Source organism: Indicator indicator, chromosome 6 (genome assembly GCF_027791375.1).
Source record: "Indicator indicator isolate 239-I01 chromosome 6, UM_Iind_1.1, whole genome shotgun sequence".
In the NCBI taxonomy this organism is placed as follows: Eukaryota; Metazoa; Chordata; class Aves; order Piciformes; family Indicatoridae; genus Indicator; species Indicator indicator.
The window spans coordinates 3575619-3600809 of NC_072015.1; positions in this window are offsets into that span (position 1 = coordinate 3575619).

Genomic DNA, 25191 nt, shown 5'->3' on the forward strand with positions numbered 1-25191 from the left:
TGCTCCAGGACTAACTGGCAGCAGTGCCAAGGCCAACACCTTTCTTCCCCTGTGTATCCCCCTGGGAGGAGAAAAAGAGGGGAAAGGGAAGAAAACTGCGAGTGCAGCCAGTTTTATAGGGATGCAGGATTTAGGGGAAGGAAATACACTTCCTGATCCACCTCCTGGACACTCTGTAGCCTCTGGAGGTCTCTAACATTGTGGTTTCTCAAAGGCACCCCAGCCTCAATCTACCACAATCTAACACTGTGGTGAGCTCATCTACACTGTTATCTGTGAAGCTTAACTATGGAAATAGATGTCAGAAGTCTTACTAAGGTCACAGTAGATGGCATCTATCAACTCTCTACTATATAGAGAAAATGAAACCCTAATCAGCTGCTACTTCATTATATCCTAAAATCTTGCAAATAATTTGATTGCTTGTGACAATATTTTAAGGGAGAAGAAAGGGTGGGGCCGAGCAGGAAGCTGAGATAATTTAGCAATAATTTCCCAATTCCTCTTCTTCTTTTTCCTCTTAAAAAAAATATTATGTGTTTCGTTTTCCAGTCTTCTAACACCTCATTCATTTTTCATGTGCCCTTAAAAATAATGGCCAAGAGTCCTGACATTATTTTAACTGCTTCCTAAAGCAGTTTAAAGTACATATCATCAGGGCCAAAAGATTTGAGCAGATTCATCTTTTCAAAGTATGCTGCAGCTTATTTTTTCTCTGTTTAGCAGCAAGAACTTGTCATTGACATCAGCTCTGCCTGCAGCTGAGCATTTCAGGGAATGCTGATAGAAAGACAAGGCAATTTCCCCCTCTTGATAGACCATTGCCAGCCCTGGCTTGCTTTTTCCTTAAATGTGCTTGCAGAATGATTTTTCAGCACTCTTGCATGTCACTTTCTCCCTGTATTTTCTGTTCTGGGGCTGTTCCTACCTATGTCAATTATGTTTCTTATCTTTCCAAGTTTCTGTTTGACCTAGTTTCCATAGTCTGTACAATCCCTTTCTTGGTTGAGGCCATTTGACCTCTTAATATACTTCCTGTTCTTCCTCTGTAATTGGACAATTTGCATTTATGCCCTTAATATTGGCTCTTTAGGAATGTCCTGGGTGTGTTAAAGTCCATTTTTTTTTGTAGTCTATTATTTTTGTGTTCCTTTTCTTCTTCCTATGGAATGTGGAAATCTATCACTTCCTTCCTACTTGATAACATCAAATCTAAAAGAGCTTCACTTTTGACTTTTTTAGCATGTTCCATTTGGAATTAAAGCATAGTTAATCTGTTAATTAATATTAATTCTTGAAACCAACTTGAAGTTTAACAACTGCAGTCAGATTTATTTAACCAGTCTTTGGCTGTTACCTTATTGAGGTTTAGGTTCTGGTTCAGGTTTTTGTTTTAATCATAGAATCATAGAATCAGTCAGGGTTGGAAGGGACCACAAGGCTCAGCCAGTTCCAACCCCCCTGCCATGGGCAGGGACACCTCACACTACATCAGGCTGGCCAGAGCCTCATCCAGCCTGGCTGCAAACACCTCCAGGGATGGGGCCTCAACCACCTCCCTGGACAACCCATTCCAGGCTCTCACCACTCTCATGGGGAAGAACTTCTTCCTCATGTCCAGCCTGAATCTCCCCACTTCCAGCTTTATTCCATTCCCCCCAGTCCTGTCACTACCTGATAGCCTAAAATGTCCCTCCCCAGCTTTCTTGTACCCCCTTCAGATACTGGAAGGCCACAAGAAGGTCACATTGGAGCCTTCATTTCTCCAGACTGAACAACCCCAACTCTTTCAGTTTGTCCTCACAGGAGAGGTCCTCCAGCCCTCTGATCATCCTGGTGGCCCTTCTCTGGACACTTTCCAGCATGTCCATATCCCTCTTGTAATAGAGGCTCCAGAACTGGATGCAGTGCTCCAGGTGGGGTCTCACCAGAGCTGAGCAGAGGGGGAGAATCACCTCCCTTGCCCTGCTGGCCACGCTTCTCTTGATGCAGCCCAGGCTCTGGTTGGCTTTCTGGGCTGCAAGTGCATCCTGCTGGCTCCTGTTGAGCTTCTTGTCCACCAGCACCCCCAAGTCCCTCTCCTCAGGGCTGCTCTCCAGCCAGTCCCTGCCCAGCTTTTAGTTGTGCTTGGGATTGCCTCGACCCAGCTGCAGGACCCTGCACTTGGTCTTGTTGAACCTCACGAGGTTGGCTTGTGCCCACCTCTCCAGCCTGTCCAGGTCCCTCTGGATGTCATCCCTTCCCTCCAGCCTGTCTACTGCACTACACAGCTTGGTGTCATACTTTACTTCTTGTCTGACTCAGTTTTAGGTTAGTAAGTGCAATGGGATGAAGCTTGAATCATGCTGTGAGCTTAGAAACGTGTTCATGTGCTTGTGCTCCCATGGTCTTTCTGTATAGCTTGTGACAAGTCACTGAACATCCACTTTTCTCTGAACCAAGTGGAAATAGGACTTTATACTTCTGAATCTTCTCTTATAGCATATACACGAATATACCTCCCAACTTTCATAAAATAAATGAGTCTGTCTCATTTATTATTTCAGTTGAAAAGATAAGGATGAGTTTTGACATTCCCCATATGCTCTGCGAATATCTAAAAGCTGTTTTTTCTGCTTGCAAGACATCCGCGTGCTCCGTCTAGCTGCATGAAAGTAAAAATCACAGGCTGGAGGAATTGATAGAGCTTAACAAAAGCAAAACAAGATAAGAATATGGCAAGATGAGAACTGAGTGGCCAGGCTGAATATGTGTTACAACAAAGGTGAATTTCATACCTTCAGCGCTGTCAAAGCATGTTTCCTCTATCTTGTCTCCAGAGAAATATATGCCACTGGTGGAAAAAACACTGCTTTCCATCTTCTGATTAATGTAATGTCATTCAATAACCACACATACCACAGTTATCTTCAAAGAGAAGTGTGGTTTATAATATTTAAGTAGAGGAGCTATGAGAAGGTTACACTTACCCAAGGATGGGCAACCAAGGGCTCATTCTTCAGGGTTTTTTGTTTCTTTTTCCAGATAATGAAGTGATAATGAAAAGCTGTAAGTATTCAGACTTATTCAAAATGCTTCAGTCTCCTCATGAAGATTGAAACCTCTTGGGACAGCCTTTCATAGTAGAATATACAACATTGAAAAGATTTTCTTTAAAATTTTCCTAAGTTGAAATATATCAAAATAGTTCTTAGAATGTCCATATTTTACTGATTTTGTGAAGAGAAGAGGTCTGGGTATTTCTTACATAATATGATCCACAGAACTCTGGAAATTATTTGGAAAACATTTACTTCAGCTTTTAAATTGACAAAAGTATTTTGTCAGTTCTTTTCCTTCCTAGAATTGTCAGGCCTTCTGTTGTTTTGCTGTTTATGAAGAAGAGAGGAGAAAAAAGGGATTGGTAAATGATGGTTCTTTCACCATCTGAAACCTCAGTACCTGACACTGACTGTGTGTGATGAGAGGATGATTCAAGTACTTGGCCCTTGCCCTTTGATTTTCTAAAAGAATGCATTTCTGAGCAAGTCCAGCACAGAACCACAGAGATGATGAAGGGAGTGGAACATCTCCATTACGAGGAAAGGCTGAGGGAGCTGGGCCTCTTTATCTTGGAGAAGAAGAGCCTGAGGAGTGACCTCATTCACCTTTATAAAGACGTGAAGGGCAATGCCAGGAGGAGAGTGCCAGGCTCTGCTCAGTGATGTCCATCGATAGGACAAGGGGCAATGGGTGTAAGCTGGAGCATAGGAGGTTCCACATGAACATAAGGAAAAAGTTTCTTGTTGTGGAGGTAACACAGCACTGGAATAAGCTGCCCAGAGAGGTTATGGAGTCTACTTCTCTAGAGACATTCAAACCCCACCTGGACACATTCTTGTGTGAACTACTCCAAATAGTCCTGCTCTGGCAGGGAGGCTGAACTGGATATTTCAAGGTCCCTTCCAAACCCTAGCATTCTGTGATTCTGTGATGAGACCTGTTCTGGCCTCCCTGCAACCTCCTTTCAGGCAGGGCTGTCATGGTTTGCCCATGAAAATCTTCCCACTTCATTTTGCATCGTTCCTGTTTACTTTCTTCTTTCCACTGTTTGTTCATTTTTGCATTGTGTCATTCAGACTGCAAAAACAGAGTGCTACATTAAAAACATAATTGAAACAGTATTTTGTATATGTTCTAGGTGATTTGGCTGTGTTTTTTTTCCCCCATGCGCTTACCAGAAATCAGCCAACAGGCACTGAAATACCTTTCTGGGAACCACAGCACTTGTAAGGCTCTAATGCTAGAGTCTACAGTTTGTGATTGCTGATTAAAGATTTCCCACCTCTCTGGGAAGTGATGTATTATTATTACCTCCTGTTAAGGAGTAAACAAACTGCCTATTTGTAAGAGGTAGCAGCTGAGCTAATTTGTCTTCCTTGCTCAGAAAGCATCTGCTCGGTTGAGTCCCCTTTCTCACAGACAGCTGTGGAGCAGATTTGAAGTCCAGAGTGCTACCCATGCAGCAGGATTAAAACTCTTATCACTGCCTCTACAACAGTAACTAACATTTTGTGGTTATAAAAGTTTCGACACTATCCAGCTCTTGCTGGATACATGAGTTGCATCTGAAAACAAGCAAGTTCTTACCTACTTGGATCTTCATGTTTTAGAGTGAAAATGCTCTACACTCTCCTATAGTTAACCCCAAGTAATCCAGTCCCATACAGTGCACACAGCCTCCACTTGGTGTGACCTACCAGCACACCCCCTTACTGGCAACTATGTGGGTTCCCTGGTTTGCACAGCCCTCCTGTGAGAGAGACATGAGTGCTCCAGCTCTGTGTGGACTGCTAGGTCCTACTACCTGCTAACACACATGCAGCCAAAGGAGCAGCCTCCCAGTGCCCACACAGCAGCCAAGAGGACAGTGATACCTTGGAGAGTCTATAGTGTACTGAAAACTGGTGGCCTATAGAATACAAAACACAGATACAACACCACCTGCTTTTTACCAAACTGAAACTGGAGGAACCTTGAAGAGCAAACAGAAGCATGAGAGAGACAGCAGCAGCCTAACCTTTCTTTAACTTTTTATCCATGAAAGGCACTTCACTGACAAATTTATAATTCTGTGCTGGTACTACTTTTGGAATTTGCATTAAATGACATTTTGATTATAGTATTCAAATGCATGTGCCCTTAAATCTTTGCCATTTATTTTGTATGCAAAAATCTTCCAGCTAAATGTCCCCATTTCCATTTTGCTATGGATTCCACTGAGACTGTACAGGAAAGGACAGCTAAGTTTCCCTTCTCCTGAAAAATACCTTCTCAGGTAAAAGAAATTCAAATTAAACAATCATATTATGCACCAGCTGTTTGATTCTTAGCTCTAAATTACAGTGTTGGATAAATAAGATGTTTTCCTTTTGATAAAATGGTACTATTATTATTAGTTTTTTTGGTTTAAATCTATCTTTGTTTCCAATTATCCAGGAAAACTCTAGGTTGACATACTCCACACAAAGCAAGTGTGTATGTGCTTATTATGTAAATTCTTTGCCCATGCCTTTGAGCCATAACCTTTTGAAACCACTGGGAGTTTCGACCCAAACAATTAGATATGTTCAGTGAAGGAAATAAAATTACTAATGATATTAAAACAGCAACAGGGATGTGACCTGAGGAAGTTCTCAAGTCAGAATGTGCTTGCATCTGCACAAATGGGACTTGGGAAACTATTACTATTCAATTGCTCTGTCCCCTTTTCCCTCAGGCATCTACCACTGACCACTGTCAGTGATAAAAAAACTCAGAATGATCACCAGTGTGAGCAGAATTAAGCAAGCATTTGCATTAAGCCTCACTAAGATGTTTTTTTTTTCTTTAAGCTGGATGGAGCGTATTTCATTTCCACTAAAACTGCTCTTTGCATTTAAAAAACAAGCTCAGATCACAATACCTGAGCTTACATTTCTGGTGGGTTGAAAATTCCACCCCCAGCATTAAATTTACCAGACCAGCTCAGTTGGAAGCAAATGGAAGCTGTATTTACAAGCAAAACTATAATCTACAATGGAATGCAATGGATATGTACAAAATATACAATATTTACAGGCATTTATAGTTAATAAACAGCACAAGGACCCCCCTGGACAAAGACCTGCCTCCCTGCCTCCTCCCCTACCCCCCTGTACACAAGGGACAAGAGACAGAAGCAGAGAAGTTAATAGCAATCAAAACAATGCAGCCAAGGTCAAGCAGAAGCAAGTTAGCATCTGCCACAGTGAAGAGGAGAGAAGAGAGGGAAATTGTTTTTGGTACAACTAGCTTAAGTCCCTTACCCCTCCAATGAGATTATTTAGAATTATCTTTATTTTCCTTTTTACCCCCAATAGTGATTTATTTACATTTTACCACTTTCTGTTCAAGACCTGTGGAAAATTTTAAAGGCATAGCCTAAAACTACCACAGACTAAAACTACCACAGCATTTGGTCAAATGTTTTGCATCTGCAGTCGGCTGGCAGAGCCTTCAGTCACATTCTTCAGTCACCCACACATTTTCCTGGATGTTCAGTGTAGCAAATGAAAGTGAAACGCAGAGCAGAACTATGTTTGCCAAAGTCACAGTCAGCCCAAGGGGCACAGAAGAGGAAAATGAAGATTTAGAAGCATATCCAGCATGCCTATTAACTTATAACATTTTTTTTCCCCTCAATTGGATATAAAAGCAGCGTTTCAAAAACACACACTGAATATTGTATTTAAAAATCAAATCAAATTGCTTGGCAAGAAAATGTTACCTTGAGCATAGAATATTAAAGGATTAGCTGCTGTAAAGTTCTGAGAGATTTCCAGCTGCTAGAAACCAAAGCAGCACAGAATGCAAACACACATTTGAAAAATGAGAAAACTATTGTCTTAGTCATCTGCCTAAACTCTGGAGTAGACCCAGATTAGACTCTCTGCTATCTTTCAAAGCCAAGTTCAACACATGATTTAGACATGCCCACTCCCTGGAGATGTTCAAGGGCCAGGCTGGATGAGGCCTTGAGCAACCAAATCGGGCACCTCAATACAAGAGAGACGTGGAGGTGCTGGAGTGAGTGCAGAGCAGGGCAATGAAGCTGTGAAGGACCTGGAGAATAAATCTTGTGAAGAGTGACTGAAGGAGTTGGGGATGGTTAGTTTGGAGAAGAGGAGGCTGAGGGAAGACCTCATTGCTCTCCACAACTACTTGAAAGGAGGTTGTGGAGAGGTTGGTGCTGGTCTCTTCTCCCAGGTAAGTAGTGATAGAACAAGAGGGAATGGCCTCAAGCTGTGACTGGGTAGGTTTAGACTGGACATTAGGAAAAATGTGTTCATGGCAAGAGTGGTCAGGCATTGGAATGTGCTGCCCAGGGAGGTAGCTGAGTCCCCAAGCCTGGATGTGTTTCAAGGTGGTTTGGATGTGGTGCTTGGGAATATGGTTTAGGGGTGAGTCTTGTAGAGCAGGGTTCTGGGTTGGACTTGGTGATCCTGAGGGTCTTTTCCAACCTGAACATTTCTGTAATTCTGTGAAATCTAGTTCAGAGGCATCGCTGCCCATGGCAGGGAAGTCGGACGAGAGGATCTCTAAGGGTCCCTTCCGACCTGAGCTATTCTGCGCATCTACGATTCTGTGCTGACGTGGTCCTCTGAGTTGTGCAGAGTCACACCTCTCTGCCTTCTCACAGCTCGGAAAGGGAGGCCTGAGTTTACCTTGGGTGTACCACATAAAGTTTGTAGTACGAAATACCTGAAAAAAAGGTACTACAACCAATAGTGTAGAAGTACAAAGAAAGAAAGATCTCTAGAGGTCCTTTCCAACCCCTAACCTTCTGTGACGGTGAGAGACCTCGAACACAAGCCCTATGAGGAGAGGCTGAAGGAGCTGGGATTGGTTAGACTGGAGAAGAGGAGGCTCAGGGCTGACCTCATTGCTCTCTGCAACTACCTGAAGGGAGATTATAGCCAGGTGGGGCTTGGTCTCTTCTCCCAGGCAACCAGCACCAGAACAAGAGGACACAGTCTCAAGCTGCGCCAGGGGAGGTTTAGGCTGGAGGTGAGGAGAAAGTTCTTCATTGAGAGAGTTGTTAGACATTGGAATGTGCTGCCCAGGAGGTGGTGAAGTCCCCATCCCTGGAGGTGTTCAAGAGGGGATTGGACATGGCACTTGGTGACATGGTTTAGTGGTCATGAGGTCTTGGGTGACAGGTTGGACTTTGATGATCCTTGAGGTCTTTTCTAACCTCATTGATTCTGTGATTCTGTGGGATCAGCATGATAAAATTAATAATAGAATCACAGAATAGAATCATAGAATCAAGAAGGCTGGAAGAGACCTCAAAGATCATCGAGTCCAACATGTCACCCAAGACCTCATGACTATCTAAACCATGGCACCAAGTGCCACGTCCAATCCCCTCTTGAACACCTTCAGGGATGGTGACTCCACCACCTCCCTGGGCAGCACATCCCAATGGCCAACCACTCTCTCTGTGAAGAACTTTCTCCTCCCATCCAGCCTAAACCTCCCCTGGCACAGCTTGAGACTGTGTCCTCTTGTTCTGGTGCTGGTTGCCTGGGAGAAGAGACCAACCCCCTCCTGGCTACAACCTCCCTTAAGGTAGCTGTAGAGAGCAATGAGGTCTCCCCTGAGCCTCCTCTTCTCCAGGCTAAACACCCCCAGCTCCCTCAGCCTCTCCTCATAGTTGTGTGCTTTGGCAGGATGGAGTAAAATAAAATACCCAACAGCTGGGGATGAGTGGTGACTCTCACATCAATGAAATAAATTCAGATTTTTGTTCTGTCTTTTAGTTTTATAGGAAAGAAATAGCTCAAGACTGCATCACTGTACTCCATTCAACCTTGGAAGTGCTCAAATGAAGCAGCAAAGTTTATTTTAGCAATGAAATAAAAAGCTTCTCCTCTTTTAACTTTATAGGGAATAAACAGTTCAACACTCCACCACTATATTCTACACAACCTTGGAAGTGCTCAGATGAAGCAGTGAAGTTTATTTTAGCAATGAAATAAAAAGGTTTTCTTTTGTCTTTTAATTTTATAGGGAATAAATAGCTCAACACTGCACCACTGTATTCCATACAACCTTGGAAGTGCTCAGATGAAGCAATGAAGTTTATTTTAGCAATAACTTTGGAAAACATTAAGATAAACCTTTCAGTACTAACCACTGTTTTTCAAGATTTTATCACACCTTTTACTGTATTATTTTAAGTAGAGGTAATTTGGAGCTATTTATTCGTTTAAAAGAAAAGAAAACCTGGAAAATAGTGATTGACTTTGATATGGTTTTAGGTTCAGCAGGCAACTGAACTCCACTTCCCTCACTCTTCCAACCCACTCACCCTCGCAGCAGGATATGGAGGAGAGTCAGGAAAAGAAAAGGATTTAAAATAAAAGGTAAAAGAAGAAATAGTCAGAAAAGGTAAAGCCTTGTGGATTGTTGAGATAAGGACAATTTAATACAATAACACAGAGAGAGAAGAAGAAGTGATAACAATCATACTGATGAAGGAATGCATACAGAAAGTGATGCACAAAGCAACTCTTCCCCTGCCCAAGCCGTGCCTGCTTCCCCTGCCCAACATGTGCCTGCTTCCCCTGCCCAACATGTGCCTGCTTCCCTTGCCCAACATGTGCCTGCTTCCCCTGCCCAACATGTGCCTGCTTCCCTTGCCCAACATGTGCCTGCTTCCCCTGCCCAACATGTGCCTGCTTCCCCTGCCCAAGCCGTGCCTGCTTCCCCTGCCCAAGCTGTGCCTGCTTCCCCTGCCCAACATGTGCCTGCTTCCCCTGCCCAAGCTGTGCCTGCTTCCCCTGCCCAGCTCCCCCTTATATACTAAGCATGATGTCAGTATGGTATCAAAAATCCCCTTGGCTGGTTGGGTTAAGTTGGCTCTCCTGGCTGTGCCCCTCCCAGCTTCTTGTCAAAATTCACACCTATCCTAGCTGAACCCATCACACTTTTTATTGCCAGCATTCAATTTAGCATGCTTTGTTTGCTTAAAAGAAAAAGAAGATAATCTCCAAAGAGAAGTAGTGGATTGCCCTATCACTGGACAGTTTTAAGACATAGCTTGACAGGGGTGCTGGGCTATCTCATTTCAACTCTTCCATTCTCTAGAAAAGTTGGAGCAGATCAAACTTGAGGTCCCTTCCAACCTGGCATTCTGTGACTCTGTGAAGCAGTGTTAAATATGAGCACTCATTCTTCAAGCAGACAGATCCCATAGGCTTAGTACAGATGACTCATATATATATATATATATATATATAAGTTATCAAAAGAGTTAACATTGGAAGATTTCTTTTTTTTTCCTAAATTTAAGAGCCAAAATAGAAAGCCAGCTTTCCTCTTACGTATGTAATTGGAAACCCCATTATAGGCACACTGGAATTTATTCTGATGACTGACAGTCATGAAATTCTAAGTGACACTCTGAGAACTCTGTCATTTATTTTCCCACCGTCCTGCTGCATTTAACTAACTGTCCTTCAATCTTCTCCAGAGGAACACATTCAGCCATTAGCTAATGTATCATTCTTGACACCTATTCACCTTCAGCAGTGCATTAAAGAAAAGAAAAAAAAGAGACAATAAATCTAAAGCACGGTCAAGGGGCAGGGCTATCTGCTGCACAATAAAATCCTCTCATGCCAACAGCATGGAGTTCAGGTAAGGGTGAAAAGCATGAAGTTCATGTAAGGGTGAAAGCTGTGCAATGCTTCTAAGTATTTACTCCCTTTCAAGCTGTAATGTTAAGTCATATCAAGGTTTATCCTTATGTTAAGGGCAGTGCTGCACTACATTATGAGTCCATACATCATTACACACTCCACAGCTTCTGAAAGCACATCCAATATTCCTTTGGAGTAGACTCTACTCTTCACTCAGCCAGCAAAAAATGTCTTTATTGTCACCACCTGCTTTAAATATAATTAAGCTTCACGGTCTTGTAGTAAGTGCTTAAATTTCCTTCATTTTACAAGTATTTTCTGCTTATCCTACTTTAATATGCTAAGTACATTACACATTTAGTGTATCTGCTGAGAATGTTAAGCATGCAGGTACAAGATGGCTAAGTCACAGGAATAATATCATTGTATGGAAATGTTTGCTTTATCCACTTACTGTGCTTCATCAGACATGTGCTGTGTGGTAGCACTTCACGAGGCAAAAGTCAGTCACAAATAAAGCTCTGACAAATTTAAGAGAGACATTGAGACATTAAGAGGATGCAGGAAATTATTCTCTCCCTCTTCTCTGTTCTCATCAGACCCCACCTGGAGCACAGCATCCAGTTCTGGTGCCCCCAGCATAAGTACTTGAAGAAGTACTTTTGTAGGGTACTTGAAATACTACTTTTGTAGTAGTACGTTGTACTACTTTTTGTAGTACATAAGTACTTTTGGTCTACAAGAAAGCTGGAGAGGGACTATTTACAAGGGCTTGTAGTGATAGGACAAGAGGGAATGGATTGAAGCTGGAAGAGGGGAAAATCAGACTGGATATTAGGAAGAAATTCTTTACAGTGGGGGTAGAGAGACTCTGGAACAGGTTTCCAAGAGAGGTCGTGGATGATCCCTTCCTGGAGGTGTCCAAGGCCAGGTTGAATGGGGCTTGGAGCAACCTGGTCTAGTGGAAGGTGTCCCTGCCCATGGCAGGGGGTTGGAACTAGATGATCTTTGAGGTCCCTTTCAACCCAAACCATTCTATAAATCTATGAATCTCTGAATGTGCAGCAAAACTTCTATTGTTCTTAAGCAACACATTAAAATTAAGCTTGAGTTGGTGCTGTGGCATCTTCAGACCATCTTCCAGTTCCAAGTCCTGTGTTCTCTGTTGCTGCTAGCACACTTCCTATGTAATAAATGACAGTCATGGATTCCCCTTTGGTGAATCTCTCTCTGCCAGAAAGGGTCTTTTGTTGTTGTTGTTGTTGTTTTTTGCCTATGGAACATTTTGACTGCCTGTCAAAATAAGACCTAGCCAGGCAGTCTGTTTCTGCCAAAATCTGGAGGCACTTAGGTATCACAGATCATTAGTGAGTCACAAAAATATGTCCTCATTTTCTGTATATTTTTTTTTACACCTGAATTAGCTGGATAAAACCACAGAGTAAAGGCTGATGTTGCTTCATGGTGTTTTGGTGGAAAATTGCAAGCATTCTCCCAACAAATTTTCCCAGAATTTATTCTTGTAGAGAAGGAGTAACAGCAAAATAGTCAGTAACAGCAGAGGTTTTCCTTGTCTAGGATGGCAGAGAACGTTGCCTATAAACCTGACTACTGTAGCCAAACAGTATGTCCCATCAGGATGTCCCATCACAGAAGCACTTTGGTTCAATTCCCACTCCTCCCAATCTGTGATCTGTTTTACCACTACAGACAATTGCTATTGGGCTCATTTTGGATAAAGAAAGGTGTTCACAGCATTATAGAGTTACTGGGGTTGGAATAGACCTCTGAGATCATCAAGTCCAACCTATGACCTAACACCACCACATGGCACTAAGTTGCTAATCTAAATGTCTCTAACTGAGGTGACTCAATATGTGTAGAACTGCTGAAAAATATTCACAGAATCAACCAGGTAGGAAAAGACCTCAGAGGTCATCAAGCCCAACCTATCACCTTACAACTTCTGACAACTAAACCATGGCCCCAGGTGTCACAGACAATCTTTTTTTTTGAACACTTCCAGGGATGGTGACTCCACCACCTCCCTGGGCAGCACATTCCAATGACCAGTTACTCTAAGTGCCACATCCAATCTCTCCTTAAACACCTACTGTTGGAGTATCATGAGTCAAATTTTCTTTTTCTGTGCTTCCAGCAATAAGAATAATTTGTGCTCAACACAGATAAGCATATTATCAGGAAGATCCTCTAATCCCTAAAATACTTCTTGATTTCAAAGGTTATTTGATTTTAAAGATGAGAATTAACTATTGGAATGGGCTGTCCAGGGAGGTGGTGGGGTCAACGTCTCTGGAGAAGCCTGGATCAGGCACTTAGGATCATGGTCTAGTTGATTAGTTAGGGTTGGGTGATCTCTTGGACTTGATGATTTTGGAGGTCTCTTCCAAGCTGGTTGATTCTGTGGTTCTGTATACTTCAAATTTGTATCTGGTGGCACACGAGGAAATAAGCCTCAGAGAGACCAGTGGCAGTTTGTGCTGACTCAGTGAAATGAAAATGAGCTTCAGTAATATTACTCCATGTCAGCCTTACATGGGTGTTGCATTTTGTGATGCACAGTCATTTTGCACCCACAGATGAGATGTATGAGATGCAAATATATGAGAGGTAAAACTAACCCAAATTTGAATGTGAAACTAAAATTGCAGTGGTTTTGCAGAATCACAGAATGGTAGAGGTTGGAATGGACCTGTGGAGACCAGAGAGTCCAACCTCAGGTTTTAGTGTTTTCTCTTGAATGTGTGCTTAAGGGAAGAATATTTTTATATTTCAAATGTATCACTAGTAGTTGAGGCCATGTGGGCATATATCCATGTCCTAAATCAAAGCAAGGAAAGAGTAAAGAATAGGTAGGGCAGCTTAGTAACCCTTGGAGTCCCTTGTTTATAGGTTATTTTACAGGTAGGATCACTGAATCATAGACTATGATAGAGGGACCTGGCAGTCCTGGTGGATAACAAGTTATCCATGGGACAGCAATGTGCCCTTGGGGCCAAGAAGGCCAATGGGATCCTGGGGTGTATTAAGAGGAGTGTGTCCAGCAGACCCAGGGAGGTTCTTCTCCTCCTCTACTCTTCCCTGGTGAGACCTCATCTTGAGTATTGTGTTCAGTTTTGGGCTCCCCAGTTTAGGAGGGACAGGGACCTGTGGGAGAGGGTCCAGCAGAGGGCTGTGAGGATGATTGGGGAACTGGAGCACTTCCTGATGAGGAGAGGCTGAGGGACCTGAGGCTTTTTAGTCTGGAAAAGAGAAGACTGAGAGGGGATTTAATAAATGTCTGAGGGCTGGGGGTCAGGAAGGAGGGGACAGGCTCTGCTCACTTGCTCCCTGTGATAGGACAAGGAGCAATGGATGTAAGCTGCTGCACAGGAGGTTCCACCTCAACAGAAGGGGGAACTTCTTTACTGTAAGGGTGACAGAGCACTGGAACAGGCTGCCCAGAGAGGTTGTGGAGTCTCCTTCTCTGGAGACTTTCAAGGGCCACCTGGATGCCTTCGTCTGTGACCTGAGCTAGATTGTATGGTCCTGCTCTGGCAGGAGGGTTGGGACTCAATGAATTATTTGGGTCCCTTCTAACCCCTGACATCTTGTGATCCTGTGATTAGGGGTTGGAAGGGACCTCTAGAGATCATCAAGTCCAAACCCCTGACCACACATGCTGGTTTGACTTTTCTCCTGCCCTGAGGTTTGGTGCAAAAATACCGTTACAGAAAACTACACCTTTGTACTCAATCATCTTTACACTGAAGACTGAGATCTGAACAGAAAACTTCTCATATCATCTGCTCTGGTAAGCAGTGCAGCACCAAATGAGAGACAGTTAGAAAGAGAAACGAGCTAGATTGGTCCTGGTGCAGAATCTATCATGAGAATGTGTTTGGTGGTGATTATGTTGCATAATGAAGCTAATTTTCTCAGTTTTGTACCTTCCAGTCTGACTCAGCTCTCAGTACAGGTGCGTCACTGATCTGATGATTTGACAGACAGCTTTTCCTGGTGCACTGTGTAATTCATTTGGAAAAAAAAAAAAAACAAAACAAAAAAAAAAACCAACAAAACAATCCTAAATTTGGTGGGGGGAAGTACCTCTAAAATGGTTTTACAATTCTAATCCTAGACTCATAGAATCATTTAGGTTGAGATCATTATGTCCAACCATAGCCCAACTACTGTGACCACTCAACCATGTCCTGAATCACCACATCTAGAGGCTTCCTGAACACCTTCAGGGATGGTGACTCCACCACCTCCCTGGGCGGCCTCTTCCAACACCTCACCACTCTCTGGGTAAAGAAGTTTTTCCTTATGTCCAATCTAAACTTCCCCTGGCACAACTTAAACCCATTTCCTCTTATCCTATTGCTAATTACTTGGGAGAAGAGACCAACACCAGCATTATTCCAACCTCCTTTCAGGTAGTTGTAGAGAGCAATAAGAGTTCCCCTTAGCCTTCTCTTCTCCAGACTTAACCCCAGCTCCATCAGCTGCTCCTCATATGCTGCCCTCCAAACCCCTCTCCATCCTCATTGCTCTTCTCTGGACCCTGGAATGGGTTGTCCAGGGAGGTGGTTGAGGCCCCATCCCTGGAGATGTTTGCAGCCAGGCTGGATGAGGCTGTGGCCAGCCTGCTGTAGTGTGAGGTGTCCCTGCCCATGGCAGGGGGGTTGGAACTGGATGATCCTTGTGGTCCCCGACAACCCTGACTGATTCTATGTTTCATTTAAAGAGCAGACAGATATTATTTTACTCCCAAAGGAAGTAAAATAAAGAGGCTCTCACTGAATTGGAGAAAAAGACACAATTATATTCAAAAATATAGAGGAAAATACAGAACACACAGACCCTTAACACCTAATACATCCACAGGATACATGAGAACCCCCAAAAACCTTCCCCCAACCAGACTAAACCACAAACCCCACTGCTTCTTTTCTTCTCCCCCCACACTGCCTCCCTTCCATTAGGCCTAAACTGGACAAAATTGCCCAGGACAAGTTAGTCAGGCTTCTGCAGGACACAGACCTACTCTCCCTTGTTACCAGATAAGGACTCCCTCCAGAGAGCTGAAAGGAGAGACAACAAATCATACAGCCTGCTTATGAAGAAAGAGCAGAATTATGGCATAGAATAAACAATTTACACTTTTCTGGACCACCCTTGTACCCTTCTGGTCCTCCTGGAGGACTCAGCTCCATGGTTTCAAAGGCACCAGCCTCAAATCATAACATGGAGCTCAAGGTTATTCCTATACTGTGACACCCAGAGCTGAACCCTGTCCTCAAGCTCACCAGGGCTGAGTACAGGGACACAATAACCTCCCTAATGTTAGAGGTGAGGCTCATCCAAATTTAACAAGGCATAGTGTCATGCCAAAATTGACAAGCCATTTAGCTTATTGTCTCATTAACTAGTATGAATTACATCTAGTGGTAGTTCAGTCAGAGTGAGTATTTAGTGTAACTGGTGATCCAGGGCACATTGATCAACTGAGAAACACTTTGATGCTCTTTGCTTGGTAAATTGCAATAAACAAACAACATTCCCCCTTGTTATTTATCTACCTTCAAACTTTAATGAATATTTCTAGTGCTAATTGCCTCTTTTCTATATTTAGAAGGAACAGGCACATATGGAGATAATAGCACAATGTGATATTTATGAGGTGCCAGTTCCTTTATAAATATAGAAATTGAGTAATTAGCACTAGAAATATTCATTGAAATTTCAATGCACACTTTGGGATTTGAAATTATATTGAGCTAAAGTTGATGATCCTTGTCAGAAATTAGTATTTGGGGATTTGGAATTTAACTCACTAGAGGTATGCCTTCAACTAATGAATAATTTAAGTATAAAATAACTCTGGATGTAGCAAGCACATCTGGTGAAAGGAGAGGCATCAAAAGTCAATTACAGCTTTTTGACACTGTGGGATTTTTGTTATCACAGTTTAAATGCTTTGTTGACATAGAATGCTTTTGAGCTGTTCCCAGTATCACACAGTATATCAGGGGTTGGAAGGGACCTCAAGAGATCAGCAGGTCCAACCCCCCTGCCAGAGCAGCATCACTTAGGGTAGTCTGCACAGGAATGCATCCAGGTGGGGTTGGAAAGGCTCCAGAGAAGGAGACTCCACAACCCCCTGGGCAGCCTGTTCCAGGGCTCTGTCACCCTCACTCTAAAGAAGTTTCTCCTCATGTTGAAGTGAAATCTTCTCTGTTCAAGTTTGAAATCATTGTTCCTTGGTTTATCCCTGTGAACCACCCAAAAGAGCCTGGCCCCCTCCCCTTGACACCCACCCCTCACATATTGATAGACATTGATCAGATCCCCTCTCAGTCTTCTCTTCTCCAGACTAAACAGCCCCAGGGCTCTCAGTCTCTCCTCACAGGGGAGATACTCAAGTCCCCAAATCATCCTTGTGGCTCTCCCTTGGATTCTCTCCATCAGGTCTCTGTCTCTCTTGAACTGGGGAGTCTCAAACTGGACACAGGATTGCAGCTGTGGTCTCAGCAGGGCAGAGTAGAGAGGCAGAAGAACTTCCCTACCCCTGCTGGACACCTTTCTTGATGCGTCCCAGGATCCCATTGGCTCTCTTGACCACAAGAGAACATTGCTGTTCCATGCAGAACCTGCTGTCCACCAGCAAGCTCTTTAAAACCACTAATAATCTTATAAATAATATGTACTATTATGAATAATAATAATACTGAAATAAAGTTGTTTATGAAGATCTAAAATTGGTTTAAAAAACACCAGCAAACCCTAAGCTTCTAAAACTCAGTAGCAATAGCTTCCTTTTGACTGAAGTGGTTGAAAATGAGGAAATACAGAATGCCTGTATAATACCCATAGATTTTGGCACAAAGCATAGACCACAACAAGCCCTCTAGATGCTTCCTTTTGGTGTTGACCTACTAATGTGGATCCAGTGAAGAACCATGATGATACTGAAAGAAACTGAGCATCTGATACGTTAGAAAAGGGAAGAGAGCTTGGGACTGTTTAGCCTCAAGAAGAAAAAGTTTGAGGGCATCTCATTAACAATGCGTTTATGTTAGTCAGGGAGGGGAGCAGAGAAAACAGATAGACTCTTCTTAGTAATGCCTAGTGAAAGAGCAAGAGGTGATGGACACAAAGTGAAATACAGAAAATTCCCTCTAAACATATGAAATTTTTTTTTAAATTATGAGAGTGATCACATGCTGGAAGAAGGTTGTCCAGAGAAGTTTGGAGATTCCATACTTGGAGATGTCAAAACCAGAACAGAGCACTGTCTTGAGCAATCCACTCCCTAGTCAGCTCTGCTTTGAGCAGGAAGGTTGCCCTAGGTGAGCTCCAGAGGTGGCTGCCAAGCTCAGCAACCACTCTGTGACTGCAGAATCTCAAGGGAAGGATTTTTATCAAGCCATCCAGTTTACAGAAGATGCCTCTATGAAAAGTGAAGTTGTTATAGGTAGGAGCATGCAATCAACAAACACCTTCAGCTAACCACAGGTGTGGTTTTCTGAAGGAGGTGGAGGTCTTTCAGATGTTTTAAGCTGGTTCTTAATGTATCACACACCCTATGAGAACAGATTGCTTGACAGATTTCTCTTTTTTTGGTGCTCTAGGTACTAGCATAGCTTCTCCAAGTGGATGTGACTCTGACTATTATTTTCATAACATCCATTATTCCAGTGCAGTTACCTGCCCTTATCTATTGAAGTAATTTATTTTAAAGGCCATGAGAGAAGACTGGTTGGAGTTTGAGTTATGAAAAATAATTACAACCATCAATGTAAGAATATATTGTTTTTTTAAATGCAAAAATATTTACATTGCAAAGAAATCACAGTTAAGAACATAAATTAATCACTTCTTCAGTTGGTTCCTTAACTAAGCAAAAGCTCAATAAATCATAATGTGATTATTTATGCTAAGTAGCTCGGGTTTTATATGAAGCTCATTAAGAGATTCCTTATCTAAGTTAAATGTTTGGGAGCTTTACTTTCATTAAATATTATCTACATTTAGACAAACAAATTCATACATAAATTCCCATTAATCAGTTTTAAATAAATTGGAATAAAACCCACTAAACAATCTGAATGAGCAAATGCTTTTAATATATTATACAGTACTTTCCACTGATTAATATTGCTGTCCTTAAATGCTAATGGATTAATAAGCTTTCCAACTAAATGCATCTGACTACTGAATAAGTAAAACCAAATTAATTGAAGCTTTGAAGGCTCTTGGTTGTTAAAACTGGACCTGGACAACTGTGAGGACAGGCTGAGGGAGCTGGGGGTGTTCAACCTGGAGAAGTAAAGTCTCCAGGGAGACCTAATAGCAGCCTCCCAGCACCTGAAGGGGGCCTACAGGAATTGTAGAATCATAGAATTGTTAAGGTTGGAAGGGACCTCAAGGATCACCTAGTTCCAACTCCCATGCCACGGACAGGGACACCTCCCACTAGACCAGGTTGAGAGAGACTGCTTACAAAGGCCTGTGGGGATAGAACGAGGGGCAACGGCTTCAAACTAGAGAAAAGCAGATTTAGATTGGATGTTAGGGACAGGTTCTGCACCATGAGGGTAGCAGAACACTGCAACAGGTTGCCCAGGAAGGTGGTTGGGGTCCCATCCCTGGAGATATTCAAGGTGAGGCTTCAACAGGGCTCTGGGTGACCTGATCTAGTTGAGGTTGCCCCTCCTGACTGCAGAGGGGGTTGGACTGGATGACCTTTGGAGTTGAGAGAATCACAGAATCAACAAGATTGGAAAAGACCTCAAGGATCATCAAAGTCCAACCTGTCACCCAAGACCTCATGACTACTAAACCATGTCACCAGGTGTCACATCCAATGCCCTCTTGAACACCTCCAGGGATGGTGACTCCACCTCCTCCCTGGGCAGCACATTCCAATGGGCAAACTCTTTCTGTGAAGAACTTTCTCCTCCCATCCAGCCTAAACCTCCTCTGACACAGCTTGAGACTGTGTCCTCTTGTTCTGTCACTGGTTGCCTGGGAGAAGAGACCAAACCCCTCCTGGCTACAACCTCCCTTCAGGTAGTTGTAGACAGCAATGAGGTCTCCCCTGAGCCTCCTCTTCTCCAGGCTAAACACCCCCAGCTCCCTCAGCCTCTCCTCATAGGGTTTGTGTTTGAGGCCTCTCCCCAGCCTCGTTGCCCTTCTCTGGACACATTCAGAGAGTTCCTTTCCAATCCAGACCATTCTATGATTCTAACCAAGGTGATATTCTAATTAAGGTCACATCAACAGCCTGTAGTTCAAGCATGACACTGTAGGACCTAAGCTGTGGGTTCAGACCATCCCTTGAACCATATACTTCTAACATAACATGGAAAACTTCCCTACCAGAAGAACATTCCCTACCAGACCTCAATTGCAGCAATTCTGACTGCAGCTGAAAGCAGCAGCACATGTTCTCACAATGAAGACCTCCAAAGCTGACAGGTTTAAATGCCATTTCACAGTTAGCTTTCATGTTTACAGCCCTTCCATATTAATTGAGGCTGTGGCAGTGGCGTTCCCCGGCAGATGGGAAGTCCACTTCCTCAGTGAATTAATGCTGTGGCATCCTGCACTGCTTCCTGATTTCACAGCTACAAGAAAAGAGCTCATCTACACATAATTAAAGTGAACACAGGGAGACATGACAGGGCTTCAAGCTGCACTGAAATTCCTCAGCTGCAGTCTGTGACAAAGTCTAATGCAATCAGAAGAGGTCACGGAATTCTCTGACACCTCTGCTAGAGTATGCTGTTGAACAGCTCCCACAGACATTTGTTAGGGATTTTTAAGAAGTAAAACATTATTTGAAATTCCTCCTATGGTTTTAGAAAATAATGACATCAAAATACACCAAGAGTATAAAAAGATCTTGTGCAAAATAGATACATTTACAGAACATAGAAGATTTTAAGGAAGTTTTTAAGGCTGGGCTGGATGTGGCTCTGAGTAACCTGATCTAAGCTGGAAGTGGGGAGATTCAGGCTCACCTAAGGAAGAAGTTCTTCCCCATGAGAGTGGTGAGAGCCTGGAATGGGTTGCCCAAGGAGGTGGTTGAGGCCTCATCTCTGGAGGTGTTTAAGGCCAGGGTGGATCTAGTGTGAAGTGTCCCTTCTCATAGCAGGGGGGTTGGAACTGGACGATCCTTGAGGTGCCTTCCAACCCTAACAATTCTGTGAACACTGTTTTCCAAACAATGGAAAAAATAGCAAGTGCCAGAACTATATTGTCACAGATAATCATTTAATACTTGCTCTATGCAATAGAGACTCCCAAATCAGCTGCTTCGTTTCATCAGGCTGTTGCTTCTCCTATGTGAAACTAAATCAAACCACAGAATTTTCAGAGTTGGAAGGGACCTCAAAGATCATCCAGTTCCAAGCCCCCCTTCCAAGGGCAGGGACACCTCACACTAGGTCAGGTTGCTCAGAGCCACATCCAGCCTAACCTTAAAAACATCCAGGGATGAGGCTTCTACCACCTCCTTGGGCAATCTGTTCCAGAGTGTCACCATTCTTATGGGAAGAACTTCTTCCTAACATCTAATCTAAATCTCTCCTCTTCTAGCTTGGATCCATTCCCCCTGGTCCTATCACTATCTGACACCCTAAAAAGTCCCTCCTCAGCTTTCTTGTAACCCCCTTAAGTTACTGGAAGGCCACTAGAAGGTCTCCTTGGAGCCTTCTCCTCTCCAGACTGAACAGTCCCAACTCTCTCAGTCTGTCCTCATAGGAGAGGAGCTCCAGCCCTCTGATCATCCTCATGGCCCTTCTCTGGACATATTCCATCATGTCCAGATCTTTCTCGTAATGGGGGCTCCAGCACTGGACTCAGTACTCCAGGTGAGGTCTCACCAGAGCAAAGCATTTGACAGTCAACATCAGAAAACTACAGGAGGAAATTAATACTTCCTTACTGAGAGCTGAGTCTGAACAATGTGGGCTAATGCAGGAGTGAAAACTGAGCAAGGAGAAAACAGCTCCTTGGTGTTCCTACATACAAGGGGCTGCTTCTACATACACTGCCTGTCCTGCACTGTCAGCCAGAACCAGCAGAAACTTGCAATTTAGTGTGACAGTTGTGCTTCATGTGCAAGCTGTAATTGGATTATTAATTGGGAAAAATCATCTCCCGGTTTAGATGCCAGACTTTTAAACATTGGTATTAGTTATTAGGGTATTTTTAGTAAGAAATTTATTTTATAAAATCTTGGCATAAAGACTTCTGACAGGACTTAGTCACCTGAGGAAACAGGGTAGGTGATCAAGAGGCTCACAGTTTACATGAATAGTGTAGCACATGGAAACTGGAAGTATCTTCCAATAAGTATCACACCACTTCTGGTATCAAGCAAACACCAAGGCTCTGAAGTCAGCACTTCTTAGGCCTTCTTCAGTACCCTTTTATTTCACCTATCCTTGGCTCTAGTCCCATCTACCTCTCAGTTTTTCCCTTCCAGCTTCTCATTCCCATTGCTATTCCACTCACTCTCAGCTCCCAGATTGTACTAGATGGGAGCCATGTAGCACCAAAAATAGAAATCTTAGCACTTCATTCCTTTTCCCTGGCTCTCATTTCCACACCCACTATGTCTTCTGCTGGGCTAAAATGAAGGATGTTTTCAGCAAGTTAATGGACTGGAGAGTAGGAAGAGTCTGTGAAAATTAGCAGATGATGATGGAAGTAGTGTGAGGTGATTTTTTTTCACCAACAGCTCCAATTTATGCCCATTTAAAAACGACTCCTTGCCTTTGTAAAGTCCTAGTATTTCTCCCACCAGTGCCAATCTCTCTCCCAAACCCATTTTCCTGAGCCATCTCACTCTCTGTCTTCTTACTCACCTCTGTGGCTTCAAGTGCCTCTCCTCTCTCAGCTCTAATCACCCTGTTTCCCCTTCTCCTTTTAGAGCTTTTTTGAGAAGGCCAGCAGGGAGAAAGCAAAGCTGCCTCTGCCCTAGCTGCTGTAGCAAAACCTATCACCTTCATTTCTGTCATGAGAACAGAGCCATCACCAGCCACTAGCTTGTTTCCTAGAAATCCTGCTTGCATCTTCAGTCCAAACTTCTGAACAATGCAGATGGAAACCTCATAATATCTTCCCATAGGCTGGCATAATAAATAAATCAATGATACTGCCTTCTCATAGATTCATAGAATAGTTTGTGTTGGAAGGGACCATAAAGATCATTTAGTTTCAACCCCCTCCTGCCATGGGCAGGGACACAAAAATAGGAAAATAGGAAAGATGTCAAAGTTGACACCAGATGACTACATTTTACATCCTTGTTTCTAGGAATAAAAGCTTTCCATACCTGCAAGAATAATTTCTGAGCAGAGCCTCTCACTTATCTAATAAGAAATCAAGCAAGGTCACCTTATGCAAACAACTCCATGCCAAACATGTTAAGTATGGCAAGCATATAAAAAAGATAAATTGAAAAAAATAATAGTCACAGTGGTATTTGGGGCAATTTTAGGTATTACAGACAGCTATTCCTAAAAACAAAGAGCAAAACCCCTCCATATTTACATAACAATCACAGAACTGTGGAATTCAATACTTTATGGCAACTCATTTTACCTTTTTTTTTTTAATGCCAATCTCAAAGTCTCAGCCCACTCCCACCCCAGTGAGTTTCCTGATATCAGGGCTCTTGGTCTGCAATGGACTGCTTGGACATATTTTTCCATCAGGCTGTATGCTGGAGAAAGCTCAGAGAAAAAAGAACTTTCATCCCCTCTTGACAAATGAGTTAAAGCCTTTTGTCAGGACCATATAATGAGACCACATAGTCTTAAGTTCTGTCTGGGAAATAGTCAGCCTTCCATCAAGCTTTATGAAAAGCTTAATTCACTAAAAAAATAAATAAGAAATAAAAGGGGCATGATCCCGATCAATGAACAGGCTAAGCCCACCAAGGAGGGCAGGAAATCTCTGCCACCATGAAAGTCTCCAGTTCTGGCCACTACTGAAAAGTATTTCAACATGTAATGAAATTGTTCCTAGCGAGTTGAGAGACATAGGAAAAAAAATAATTAGGTCATGTTGTCTAGCTGCACAAAGCAAGCTGAGAAATTTCAGTGGTGAAAGCTCTCTAATAGGTATCAGGAGATATCTGCACAGCCTAGAGCAGCTGGAGCTCAGGGGATTTCCTCTTCTGTTAATAAAAATTTGCATTTCTTCCACCTACCTCTTCTTGAAACAGAAGCTATTGAAAACTCAAAATACACACCCACTGGTCAGACCTATTTCAAGGTCATACAATATATTCTACTCTCCAGAAACACAAGGAAAGCAGCTTCTGATGTGTTTTGCACAAGGAAGCAGCTTTAATCTTCATGTTTAGCAAATGAAAAGCAGTCAGCACACTGGAAGGCTTAAGGTAACTCCCAATTTCTTGTTTGAGCTAAAAGAAAAACAAATCACTACCACACACAAGACTGCCTGCAGTAGAAATTGATTCTCACCTACAGAGCCAAGGCTTGCTAAGAGATCCTCAGAGGGATTCACCTCACCTGAATCAAGACAAAATTAATGAAGCAGACATCTCCTGCCATATCTGGCATATCACCCCAACAGGAATCACTCTGTCTCAACATTTTCACTGAAATTAATTTAATTAACTCATCCATTAATAATGAATGATCTACAAGCTTGAAAAGAACCACAGATAATTGGGTTTGACTAGAATTTTCCAGTAAGCTGCCACAGAAATGGAGATTTTCACTCCAGGGCAGATTGATGATATTAAAACAATATTAGCTGGGGTGTGCATAGTCTGCTGGAGTTCATAAACATCTTAGGCATTCAAAAACAAGGTAGAAAAATATCTGTTTGTTCTTCCAGGCATGAAAATGGGAACTGATATTATAATGCACCTATTGGGTCATTAAATCATAACTTCCAGCTCAGCTTTTCACAGACTGAGGGTTTATGGATTTGTGTTAGATCCACTACAAATGATCAGAAACGAAGTAGCTCTAATGATAACCAAATCAAAGAGCTAAATCTCTTGCTTGATCTAAGATTAATCCCAGGAGCTCAAAAGAGAGGTTCACAGTCTCACAGTACATCAGAGGTTGGAAGGGACCTCAAGAGATCATCAGGTCCAACCCCCCTGCCAGAGCAGGATCACTTAGGGTAGTCCACACAGGAATGCATCCAGGTGGGTTTGGAAAGCCTCCAGAGAAGGAGACACAGTTAACAGAAAAAAAGTCTTTTAAAGAATATATATGAGTAAATCTGAAAGGAAGATTAACAATCAAATTTGTATCACTCTTGTACTAATAGCTACAACATTTATGACTAATTTTTTTTCATAAGAGATATGTCAACAACCTCATTCTGTACCAAAACAACAAGCTAATAACACTTTAAACATGAAAAGCAATATATTAATTACTAATTTACTGCTAATTCAGCTCTCTCTAAGCTTCACATTACT